The 10,989-nt window shown below is 51.0% G+C and overlaps 1 long non-coding RNA gene across 1 annotated transcript; it reads left to right on the top strand.

Annotated features, from left to right (window-relative positions):
- Positions 1–122: 122 nt before the first annotated feature.
- On the top strand, positions 123–10,699 carry LOC125918233 (uncharacterized). Its single transcript, XR_007456404.1, has 4 exons — positions 123–893; positions 4,197–4,314; positions 7,616–7,689; positions 9,128–10,699. It is a non-coding gene; the product is annotated as an uncharacterized LOC125918233 (long non-coding RNA).
- The last annotated feature ends 290 nt before the right edge of the window (positions 10,700–10,989 follow it).

Here is a 10,989-nt window from a genome sequence, read left to right as displayed (position 1 = left end):
GGCCGGAGGGCTGGGCCGGCTCCCAGGCTGGACGGATGGGCGGAGACTCCAGGAGGAGGGGTCAGCTCCAGGCCTGTTGTCATTAGAGAAGTTAGCTGAAGTGTGCTGCTGCGGGTGCCCCTGCACATAATTTATAGCTTACCCAGTTTTTCCTTCAGCCTTTGACTCGTTATTTGGTACTGAAGCCAAATCCGGTTCACCGGCCGTTCAAGCTTCCTTATTAGGCCAGGTTGATTACATTTCAAATGTGGCCTTAGGTTGGGGTGGCACCTCCTCACAGAGCCTGAAACAAATGGAAAAGCAGGCCTTAACCCGGTATTTCTAAACTTAAGATCCTTTAACTCTCTAAATGTTTAACATTGGTTTTAATTCAGAGAATCAGGAAACGTGTGTCTGCGTGCACATCGATTGGCTTGCTTGTCAGAAGGCCCAGCACGAGTGCCTCTTGGTCACATGTTTTAGTTTTTTAATTTTCCGTGAGTGAGGTGAAAACGTCCAAGAAAAGATAGTAAACGGTAGTATAGCGTCTTCTCTTTTATCAAATCGTTAAGGGTCCAGAAATAAGTACTATATCTGTACCCTTTTATTCTTAGATTATTTACAGACTCCTGATGGGAACGAGAGCCCTCGTTCTGTTGCGGGAAACCTCCCCCAGCTTGCGCTCAGAGTGGGCGAGGAGGTGAGGGCAGCACGCCGAGACCGGGCCGGGGCCTCCAGAGGCGCTCCTGTCTGGGGGGGGTGGCCGCATTTTAAGTTGATGAGCTTGAACACTAAACATCTTTAGAGATACGTTTAGATTAGTAATATCACATCTTCCAAATATTTTTTTTTCACACAGGTATTTTTTCAGTGTTGAGGGAAAAGTGCAAACGAATCCATAAAGCTCTACAAGGGTAAGTTAACTATATTTTCAATGAACTTAAAGTCTGTACCACGTTTAAACAACTAGTGAAAAATTTTGAATGTCACCTCTTTGGTTTTGAGTGTATTTAATAGGCTTGGATCAGTTTGACTCGCGGCTAAGAAATGAGGAACTCGGTTCTTTCAAATTTGTGGGCCTGAAACCAGAGCATCGTTTTGTTGTTGTTTTATTACTTACAATTTGTTGAGAGAGAGCACACACAAGCAGGGGGAGGGGCAGAGAGAAAGGGGAGAGAATCCCGAGCAGGCTCCACGCTTAGCGGCAGAGCCCAACGTGAGGTTTGATCTCACAGCCATGAGATCGTGACCTGGACCGAAATCGAAATCGAGTCGGACACGAAACTGACTGAGCCACCCAGGTGCCGCTTTGTTGTTGCCTTAACGAACCGTGACTTTGTTTTTCTAAAGGGATACAAGCTAATTAATGCGATAGCACTATATAAGGGACAGAGGTGAAGATAAGCACCAAACGCGCTGTCACCAGTAAGAACTCGGGTCAACATGGAGAATCTTTCCTCGTCTGTACGCATAAATGATATCATTATATGCTGCGTCATTAGGTGACAGTGGGTGGGTTCATATCGTCCATACTTTTTAGAAAATTATTAAGGTTTATTTTAAGTGAAGAAAAACAAGTGAAATCGAAATGAACCATATGAGTGTTGGCTTGTGTCTGTCTTAATGACACAAGAGTAGTTCTTTAAGGTTGCTCTGGCGTCAAGAAAAAATTCAGGTAGGTGACGCCTCCAGGCAGAGTTCTGGTCTTACCGAAAATGATCTCAGTCGCCCAGGTGTTTCCTTTTGTCTTTCCCAAGGTGGAAACGTGTCTTTTCAGTCATGAAAGTCCCACTTACTGCCAGATGTGGGAACTAGAAGCTTCTCTAAAAGGAAAGGACAGTGAATGAATGAGCAGATCGCAGCTGTTCCAGATGAAGTAGGGGCAGAAATAATTACCGTTCTGGGTGTGTCTGCACGATAGTAACAGAAGTTCTTCTTGCATGATTTATGGTTGGGAGCCATTGTTCGTGTCGGTTCCAGTTACGTTGCTTTATGAAATGTTAATGTGCCAACACGGCACACTGGAGCCACTGTAGACTCAGGAACACCAACCGAAGTGCCCTTCATTCTGTCCGGTGGTAGCAGTGTGCCCCTTTTGTAAGCCCAGCCCTCCTCCGCCCTCCCGTCTTCTCCTCCGAAGCCCCCAGATCCCTGTCTGCCCTGCGCCTGGTGTTGGCAGACAGCCCGGCCTCACGCTGTCACTCAGACCTCCACATCTTCCCTCACAGACGTGCACGCACACAGGCATCCACACCGCTCCTCCCTGGTGTGACAACCGGGGCGGGGGCGGGGGGTGGGCTGGGAGGCTTGCCTCCTGCAGTCATAGCTCTTCCTCCGTAAGGACTCGGCGCCTTCGGCCGTCCCCTTTCTGCCGTCACCCGTTCCGAGCGGTTTGATTAGCGTTCAAGCACGCTCTGTCCTCTCTTCTCTTAACTGCCTCTTTCCCGTGACCCCACCTTCCCGCCAGCTGGTAGCCAGTCTTCTCTGGCATTTGTGCTGTGTCCTCATGATCTGATCTCCAGCAGTCTTTCCAAGCTCTTATTTATTCTAGACGTTTGTATCATTCTGTGTGTGATGATGTATGTAGAGGTCCTATGGTCTGCGGCAATTATTCTCTCTTCCTCCAAATTCTTAAACATCTTAGTTCTTTTTTTCTTTCATTGCGTTGCTCTAGGTTGCTAGACATCTTCTGTAATAGTAGTAATAGACGTTTTCTGTCATTTCCAACCTAAAAGTCTTTCTTCATTAAGTGTGAAACATCACGGCCGCATGGGTAGCTCAGTTGGTTGTTTTAAAGTACGAAATGTTGCACTACGGGTTTTTTTGTAGGTGGTATTGATCAGATTATTCCTAGACTTGGAGACTTTTTTAAAAAATCATAGACTTGTCTCATGCTGAATTTCACTGTTAGAATTGTCTCCTGTTAGACCGTGCTTGCATTCTGGAGTAAACCCCTATTTGATGATGTATTTTTCTACACTGTGCTGCTACCTGGTTTATTGAGAAGCCTAGTAGCACATATTACATTTAAGGAAAGGAGACCCAGATTACCGGTCTTGGTTGGTGGTCTGAAAGGCCAGTGAAGTTAGCTTCTCGCACCTCCCTTGATACTTGGCACACGGTCATTTCGGAAAGCTCATTGAGTCCTAAACATGTTGAAGGAATCCGTGTACTAGAAAGTGCTTCTTGCGCCCATTATATTCTGAGGGAAAAGCAGATCTTTCTAAGGGAAGCTGGGTAATGAAGGCAATTTAAAACGTGCAGCTCAGTTTCCGACAGTCATATGCCACCATTTGTAGTCAGTCTAGCAGGTGGGTCAAAAATCAAACTGTTATCATCACAGGATAAACACAGACTGTAAATGAACCTGATGTGCGGGTCTCATGACGTCTGTAATAATGATTTGAAAACACGAGATTTCACGCCTAAAGAAATCTCTCTCCCTCCCTGAGAAGCTGCAGATGTCCGTGCTATTAATCCTAAAATGAAGATAATCATAATCCAAGTAAAACTTAACAGTAAACATGCAAATAAGAAAGGAACTTCGTAATCTGATCATACTTCCGGTGGTCAAGATGCAGCGTCTTTAGTGTTAGAACTCATCTCTATCGTTTATGAAAGACAAGATAAATGAGCAAGGAAACGTTACCAGTCTCAGTAAGTAGTCGTGAAGGAGGCAGAGTAATAGAAGATGAATGTGTAGACGCTTCCCGAAAGGAGCGAATTGGGAGGGAGGCCGCAGGAGGTGATCCTGGGACCGGACCCGGCTTACTAGCCAGCAGTGGAAGACAGAGCGAGGGACAGGTGAGGAGAGGGCGTGAGGGCCAGGCCTCGGGACCCAGCGGGTGTGTGAGGAGGGGCCGCCAGAACTGGGGAGGCGGGGAGGCGGGAGCAGGGCCCACGGGCCTCCCCTCCCGGTGGAAGCCTGGGGATGACTCCTGTTTTCTGTGCTGTGTGAGCCAGTGACGTCCGCCAGGACAGGGAGCCTTCTTCCCGCCAACTCACAGCGGGCCCTGCAGGGGCAGGGGCGTCTACACCAGGGAGCTCCGCCTGGAGCACGGATCCCTGCTGTCTCTGTGGGATCGGAGCCCCGCCGTGTGACGCCTCCTGGGAAAACCACAGGGTTCTGCTCCGCTCATGAATGCAGACTTCGTAGTTATTTTTCTGCGAGACACCGTTGCACCCGGAAGGGACTTACGCTGTGTGTTTCCTTTCAGCATTTCTGGGCTAAAAGTGGTGGGAGAGTCATTTTCTCCCGCATTTCACCTGCAGCTACAAGAGAGCACTGGGTCTCGAGAAGAAGATGTTAAACTTCTTCAGGAGATTGTGAATCACGTAAGTGTGTAGCTCTACCCCGAGCCCAAGCAGCGTCTTCTGTGTCCTGTCTTAGGAAAGATCTCTTTGCCCCGGGACGCAGCCCTCTTGTGGAACCGTTCTGGTCCCCGGGCCTTCGGGACACATCTGTGCTGACAGGCCACACTATATCTGCCCGGTCAGGTTCCGCTCGCGTTGAAGTTGTCGTGTTCTGTGCTCTGTTGTATCAAATACAGTTTCCTTGCACTCTACATAATTAGCCTTCCAGAAAACCCGTTCGCACGGCATTTTCAAAGCCAGGCTTTCATACCTGTGGGTGGGGATGGCATTATGAGTGCTGGTCACAGGCAGCACTGGACAGGCGTCTGGGGTGAACCCCCAACGCAGCTGAGACTGGAACTGGAAAGGAAGAAAGATCGCTTCTTCACCAGGCCTAGTTTGGAGGTTGATTTAAATATCTGTGTCTCCTGAAAGTGATTTTACTACTAATTGTAACTTCATTATTAACTAAGAAATGGCTTCCTGGGGAAGACCACCGGCCCCTTCCCTGGAGCCCTGCCCTCTCCCCCCCCCCCCCCCCCCGCATGCTGCTCGTGCTCACGCTCGGATGGAAGGGCCTGGGACCCCACGAGCACCCGTGCTGGGACGGCCCTGCCTTTCCCCCGACTGCAGTGCGGCTAGCATGTGCCTGGGAATGGGGCAGGCTTCTTTCTGCCTTCTCGTCCTGCTTGTCCTGGCGGTCCCTTCCAGGGGCTCTGCCCTGAGGTCACCGGGACGTCAGGATGATGGCTGTTGTCTGTCGTGTGCCCTTGGCTGACCGTGGCCGGGAGGTCGGGTCTCTCCGCGGTGGTGTGGCTGGTCGGTATGGAGAACGGGGCTGAGGCCGATCTCGGCTTCTTAGCCGCCCTCCCTCCTCCAGTGTGTGAAGCCGCCATCAGGAAGGACAGGTCGGTGGGGGGCTTCATGCAGTTGGTGGCCTTCTGGAGTCCGTCAGCTTATAAAACGGAACCAGACCCAGAACGTGAGATCCCCAGCTCAGGGGATCTCAGGAACCGTGTGAGGTGATGAGCAGTCCGGCTGGCACAACGCCCCTTCCCCAGGGCCCAGGTGCCACAGGGGCCCCCCCGGGTGCGGCTCTGCGAACTCGACAGAGACAGACTCTCTTTCACGGGAACTGACCTCCCGCTGGCGCCTCTCACCCCGTCCGCGTTTTTACTGCGATGTCACGTATGTGCGTACGGGCCGAAGGGAAAGGACGGCATCCTCGAGGTTAGGGCTCTTAGAGACGCGCCGCGACAGCTTTGTACGATAAACGCAGGCTAAGTGGATGCCACAGGCAGAGTCAGGTCGGTCACACCAGCTCCATGTGACGGCCCAGCCTGTGCTCTCAGCAGGAGTGCCCGCTGGTGTGATGGACGCAGCCCGGAGCAGCCTGTCGGGGCCTCGAGCCCCCGCGCGGACCCCCCCCCCCCCCCCCTGCCCGCTCTCCTTCAGCTCTCCCCAGGATGTCCTCCGGCTGGGGCCTCAAACGGGGTCCGCGCCTCCTCCGGCCCCCGCGGGACGGCTCTACACGGGCTTCACGCCGCAGGGCCAGGGCCGCACTCCTGCCACGGGAGCCCCCGTCCTCAGTCCTCAAGACGTCGTGGCTGTGGGGGCCTCCTTCTCCTTGAGTCAGAGACACTGCAGAGGGCAGGCGACGGAAGGGGGGCCCGTCCTCAGAACGGAGGAGAAGGCGACAGTCTGCACAGCTCACCGATGCCGGACCCCGTTTGAGGCCCCAGCCGGAGGACATCCTGGGGAGAGCTGAAGGAGAGCGGGCAGGGCTCGGGGGAGGGGCGCGAACACGGTCCGGAAGCCGCATTTGTGCAGAAACGCGGGGTCTTGCGGTGTCTTTGCATCCCCACGCTAAGCTCCGCTCCACACTCCGTGTTCCGTATCTGAGAGGGATGGTTGTGGCGTTGGAACTCTCACTTAAGCTTTGCAGAACCCGGTTTCGCTAAGTTCTTGTTGAGTTGCCTGACGAGACACTGTTTTTATAAAGAGCGATGGTTTAGGACGTTTCTTAGCCAGGCCTAGGATCAGAGCCGGTCCGGGTGTTCTCGGGCAGTTAACTTCTCCAAGTACATTGAGACGGAGCATCCGTATCCGTCTGGCCGCGCTGCCCGCTGCCGTTTCCCGTCTTTCCCGCAGAGGGAGACCCGCCCGGCAGCGGTCGGGACGGCCCCTCTTCAAGCAGACTCCCTCACTGCCCAGCCTGGGAGCAGCGGTTCCTTCCTTGAGGCCACCCCTGCTCTGATTGTCCTGTTTTTGTTTTTTTTCCTTAGTTTTCTTAATGCTCATTTACCTTTGAGAGAGAGAAACAGAGTGTGAGCGGGGGAGGGGCAGAGAGAGAGGGAGACACAGAATCGGAAGCAGCTCCAGGCTCTGAGCCGTCAGCACAGAGCATGACGCGGGGCTCGAACCCACAGACCGCGAGATCATTACCTGGCTGAAGCCAAGAGTCGGACATTTAACTGACTGAGCCACCCAGGCGCCCCTCTGACTGTTTGTAAATACAATTCGCATACCAGAAACTTCTCGCTTTTAGAAGATAGAGTTGAGGGGCCTTTAATGTACCACAAGGTTGTGCCCCTGCCTCAGCCCAAAATATTTTCATCCCCCAAAAAGAAACCCTGATGAACCATTACTTCGATAAGATTTTTATCCTTAATTTTGAAGGAGTATATTTTAGCTTTGTAAAAATATCAACAAGTGGTTAATGTGTGGAGAAGCTGTGCAAAACGTGGGTGACACCAGACCCTGAAGCCCGGTAGCGCCTGGGCAGAGGTGCCCACGGCCGTCAGAGGAGTTGCTGGTACCTGAAGTGTAGGCTGTTGGGCTGTGAAACCGTCCTCCGTTTACGACCAAGTTCAGCTTTGGTTAGTTTACGGGGCTTTGCTGGTACTGTTGCCCTTGTCCTGACTGTGCTTTGTTGAAAATGGAAACCCCTAGTCCTCTGTGGCTATTTAAACGTAAATGAAGGAAAAGGAAAAGTCCCATCTCTCCGTGGCACTGGCTGCGTCTCACTCACAGTGCTTGACGGCCACACGGCCTGGGCCACTCACGGGGCCTCGCAGAGCGAACGCCCGGCAGGAGGTCTGGGCGGAGGCGCGGAAGGTGGTGGTGCCGCTGGGGGCACGTCTGTGGCGTTCCGCCTTCTCGCTGTTGTGACTGGGAAAATGAACTAACCTGCGGTTAAGAATGGCCTTGCAGAGTACCTCCCGTCGGGATGCCCGCCGTGTCTGCGGCCCAGCTCGCAAACGTGTCCCTTCTCTTCACGCAGTGCATGGACAGGAGCATCGCGTTAACTCAGGCACGCTACCTGGAGAAAGAGGAGAAGTGCCTCCCTCCGCCGAGGTGGGTGGACGTTCAAATGTGACGTGACTCTTGCTTTTGCTACTTGAAAAACTCTATAAAGCGTATTCTGTTGCGAAAACGTCTGAAATGCTGCCACAGGATAAGGAAGTGTGTCGCTAAAATGTAGTTCATCCTCTTTCCTGTTCTTAAAGTAGCCATTTTCAGATTTTACCTGTAAAGCCCCCCCCAGGACTCGCCGGACCCTCCCAGTTAACCTGAAGAGGTGTCCGCGATCCCAGGACTGGACGGGGGCGGCCGAGGTTCTGATGAGCAGATGTGCGTCTGTCACACCTCGAAGGTGACGGGCTGTGCCAGCCACGTCCACCGGGAGGACCATCCTGAGGGAGGGGCACATCCGGCCACTGGCTGGAACGCCATGGGGTGCATTTGAGAGTGCAGACACTCCCAGACTGCCCAGGGAAAAAGCAACAGTGGGGAAAATCTAGAGAGTTTCAAGAAACCCTGCGTGGGGGGAGGGCACCCTGACTCTTGGTTTACAATCGGTGCTATTCAGTAGCACTTAAAATATAGTCAAAGGAGGTAGACACCCAGAGCATGAAGTGTCAGGGTCACAGCATGAGGTCCGTGAGGTCACAGGGGGAGGGCACGATTCGTTCTGGCCTGGAAGGGACTCGGGCTTCCGAGGGCAGGTGATACTTAAGCCAAGCCCAGAAGATCGAGTGTGTCAGTCAGGCTTGTCAACGCCAGCGTCCGGCAGGCTGTGCAGTGGTGTGGAGACCCTCAGGTGCATCTGGGGAGACAGAACACAGGCTTGAGGGAGACGAGAGAGACGCTGGAGAGCAAGGAAGGCCCAGGGAGGACCCGGGAGACTGGAGTCTGAGCCTGTGCGGACTTGGAGGGCCAGACCACGGGCAGCAGCCCTGAATGGCTTAACGAGCCTACCCCGTTCTGATTGTGCCCAGGCAAGGTGCCGTCTTCTGTCTCAGGACAACAGGGTCCCTGCTTGCTTTGTTCCCTCAGTGCTCCCTGCCCAGCACAGTGCAGCTCAGTGCAAGTATCCAGTGGACCGTCCGGATGTTTGCAGGGGGGGTGGGAGAGAAGAGGGAGGAGTGCCCAGGAGAGCTGATACTGTTTTGTGTTCAGTTTCCTGAAAACTTAAAAATGTCTGCCTTGCCTCCGAGTATTCTAGAACTTGCACACGACTCACGGAGTTGTAAATGTGAGCGTCAGCATGTAAACACTCCCTGATTTGAGAAACGTGAATTGCTGCCTTGGGCCCGGTGCTCCTACCCAGAGTCCCTGGCACCCAGATCCCCCCACAAGGTTGCAGTCGGGCCTCAAGTGACAGACTTCTGTAAATGGCCCGTCAGGGTTCAGGCTTGCGGGCGGAGGGTCCCTGCCACAGTCGCTCGGCTCTGCCATGCCGTGACAGGTGGCACAGCCTCCTTTGACGATTTTCTGTGTCCTTGTTTCTCAGCATCAGGGTCGTGGTCACAGTGGAACAGACAGACGAAGAGCTGGAGAGAGCCGCACGCACAATCAAGGAGGTGGCCCAGGCCGTGCTGCTGTAGGCGGGTCCCAGGGCCAGGTGGACAGTCGCCGTGCGGCACACGCAGGTCTCCCAGTTGCCGCCGAGCAACCTGGAAGAGGCCTGCGGGTACCTGGCGGGGTGGCCACCGACCAATCACGTGGGTGTGGACTCGGCGGGCCGCCACGAGGAGGATGCTGGTTATTTAAACACACAGACACACACACACACCCCTAAAAGCCCAGGAACTGGTTTTTTAAGAAGAAAACTAATGACAGCATATAACCGATATTTAAATTGTGCGGTTTAGTACTATTTAAATGTTTTATTATACTAGTATTTTATATTCGTTTGTTGTTGCCGTTTAAAAATGGAGCTTCAGTTTATCTCTTCTCCCTCTAACAGTAATTGTGCGAGCACTCCTAACGTTTCCTAGCAAAGCATCTCTGCAGCATTAAAGCTTAGAGGAGCACTTCACCGTCTAGGACACAAAGCGTATCTGTGAGGATCTAATTCAGCCACGTCTTACGCGGTCTCCATCCCGTGAAGCCCAGTGGTGGTTAATGTGTAAGGAAGCACTCTTTGTGCTGTTGCGACAACCTTTTCATTATATTTGAATCCTAGAGTTTTTATATACATTTCTAACAGCTTACCTTAGCATCCCTAACTGGAGAATGACTACTCATTGTATTTCCTAAGTGAGCAATAATTTAAATCAAATACTATTTTAGTTTAATATAATTGACCTTCACATTTATTGTGTGTTGACTTCTAATCTGTTTTAGGAGGAGGGTTACTGTGACGATCCCAGAATAGAAATCATGTCCTTGATATTTTAGAATATCTTGAATGTATTCCTTTTTTGTAGAGTGGGTTTGCCTAAGGACATATAACTACTGTCTTTTTCTAAGCGAAGGAAAATTATTTTTATTTTCAGCTTATGAATTCCAAATATCTAAAAATGTGAATGCACTAAAAATAAAATTTTTAAGCTGGACTTTAGCTATCTGTTTTTTCTTGTGCCGTGTGCCACAAGGTAGTGTGTAACTATTACACCGTTGTTTCTTCTCTTAGTAAAGGTAAAGGAGTAAAATTGTTAAAAAAAAAAAAAAAAAAGTAATAATGCCATTTTTATAATATGTGTTCATATTAACAAATGGTCTTCAACATCTTTTTAAATAACATATTTTTTAATGTTTAGTTTCTATTTTGCTTGAGGTATTTCGTACATATGTGCCTTGTGATTGCTGCTGCTTTAAAGGATACAGTACTGTCTTTGGGGGATGTATCTTTTCGTTTTATTTTTTAATGAAATAAACCTACATTCCTGATAATCAGTCTATATGCATGTGTAATGTGTTCAACAGAATAGCCTCCGGATTTTCACTTTTCCACCTAGGTAGGGTAGTAGTCTTGGTGCCTGTGTTTAGAAAATATTAAGTACAGGGGTGCCTGGGTGGCTCAGTCGGTTAAGCTTCCAACTTTGGCTCAGGTCATGATCTCACAGTTCGAGAGTTCGAGCCCCACATCGGTCTCATTGCTGACAGCTCAGAGCCTGGAGCCTGCTTCAGATTCTGTGTCTCCCTCTCTCTCTGCCCCTCCCCTGCTCGTCCTCTGTTTCTCTCTCAGAAATAAATAAAAACATTTAAAAATCAAAAAAAAAAAAAAAAAAAGAATATTAAGTACATTTCTTAGTGTCTTTCTTCAGTGTATGTTATCTGGAATTCCCTAGACTTCTATTGATGGGAGCCTAGGCCTCTATGACTACACGTATGCCAGAGCTGTGGGGTTTTTCTTTTAATAGAGAGAGA

The sequence above is a fragment of the Panthera uncia genome, unplaced genomic scaffold, assembly GCF_023721935.1.
Source record: "Panthera uncia isolate 11264 unplaced genomic scaffold, Puncia_PCG_1.0 HiC_scaffold_587, whole genome shotgun sequence".
Taxonomy (NCBI): domain Eukaryota; kingdom Metazoa; phylum Chordata; class Mammalia; order Carnivora; family Felidae; genus Panthera; species Panthera uncia.
The sequence above is the reverse complement of the archived record's forward strand: the minus strand, read 5'-3'. Positions and strand labels throughout refer to the sequence as shown.